The sequence below is a fragment of the Oryzias melastigma genome, linkage group LG2 (assembly GCF_002922805.2).
Source record: "Oryzias melastigma strain HK-1 linkage group LG2, ASM292280v2, whole genome shotgun sequence".
In the NCBI taxonomy this organism is placed as follows: domain Eukaryota; kingdom Metazoa; phylum Chordata; class Actinopteri; order Beloniformes; family Adrianichthyidae; genus Oryzias; species Oryzias melastigma.
The window spans coordinates 20,198,070-20,199,905 of record NC_050513.1 but is presented as its reverse complement, the minus strand read 5'-3'; positions in this window follow the sequence as shown (position 1 = coordinate 20,199,905).

The following is a 1,836-nucleotide window of genomic DNA, read 5'->3' as shown; positions in this document are numbered from 1 at the left end:
TAATTTTCGGGGTTAGATTTGTCTTTCCCAGGTTTATGTATTGGAATCACTATTGCCTCCTTCCATGATGTTGGTAACTTTCCTACTTCCCAAATTGTATTATACATTTCTAGTAATACATCCTTAGACAAATCACTCAAATGACTTAGCATTGTATAACATATTTGATCTTTCCCTGGTGCTGATTCTTTGATCTTATGTAAGGCCCTATTCAATTCAGTTCTAGTAAAAGACACGTTCAATAAAGTATCTGTGAAACCTTCTCTCATACACAGTCGGTCATTATCCCTCAACAATGTTTCCCATCTCAGCAGTCCTGCTCCCCCCACATTGTCATTACTATGCAGCCTGCCAAATCTCATTGCCATCATTTCTGCTTTATCTTTGTCAGATATCGCTGTGCAGTCTCCATACTTTAAAACCGGGTATCCATACTCTCTCCTTATACCATCCATTTGTTGACCTATTTTGTTACAAAATGACCTCCAATAGTCTCTCTTAGCCCTCTTGATTGTTCTTCTGACATTAGCTTGTAGCCTTTTATACTCCAGTAGGTTCTGAAAACATTCCTATTCCTAGATTTTACCACTTTAGTACAGTCCTCTGTCCACCATGGCACAATTTTGCATCTCCTCCCTCCCTTACTTCGAGGAATCGCTTGTGTTGCTGCTTTCAGAAGTATTTCACAAACATTGTTGTTGAAGTTTTCAACTCCTTTTTGAACACTAACCTTCAGAAGTTCTATATCACATATATGTTGAAATAAGTCCCATTTAGCCTTTTTAAATATCCATTTTGCAATATTGACTCTGTCACATTGATTCAGATCCATACCCATGTCAATAAGGATGGGGAAATGATCACTACCAATTGTAGTCTCTTTTATCACTTCCCAAGAACATCTCCCCGCAGTAGAAGTTGATGCTATTGTTAAATCAACAGTTGATTCGGTTCCTGATCTAGGATCGAGTCTGGTCCCACTTCCATCATTCAAACAGATTAAATCTGCATTCTCAATAAAGTCCTCCACAATTCTCCCATTATCATCATTTCTACCACCCCACAAGGTACTGTGTGCATTAAAATCCCCACACAACAAAATATTATCCCCCCTGAATGTTGTGAGTTCTCGTAAATTCTCAAGGCTAAGTTTTTTACAGGGGTTGTAAAAATTCGTGATGACAATACTTCCACCCTTAGTATAAAGTTCAACTATTATATATTCCATGTCATCACCTATCTTCAAAGTCCTATATTGTATACCCTCCTTTAGAAATATTACACATACCCCTCCACTCCCCTCTGTTCGATCCCTTCTAATACACCTATACCCTGTCAACACAAAGTCTAAGGTCGACTTAAGCCATGATTCCTGTATACAAATAATATCCGGTTTCACTTTTAAAACATTTATGTACCCTTTAAATTCTTGTCCATTGGCTATAAGGCTTCTAGCCTTCCACTGTAGGATTAGCAGGTTGTTCTCTCACCAGTCGTGCTGCCCTTTCCATCAAGTTCAAGTCTCTTATTAACTTGTTCCCAGGATCCATTTTTCATGCCCAAGAATTTTTCAGCTCCCTTCACAATTATCTTAATTTTCTCAGTTTTGTGTTTCACCTGATCCGTACAGTTTATAACATAGGCTATAAACAGCATTAGTTTTTCCACTGTCAAGTCTTCACATTCTTCCCTTTCCCCTTTCTTATATCCCACCTTAGTGACAGTCTGGGAAGAAGGAGTTTCACTCCGAAGCTTCTTAACCGCCTCAGCATAGCTGATATTCTGCGTAGTCTTAATCTGTTGCACGGCCACAGCTCTCTTCCTGGTTTCACATCC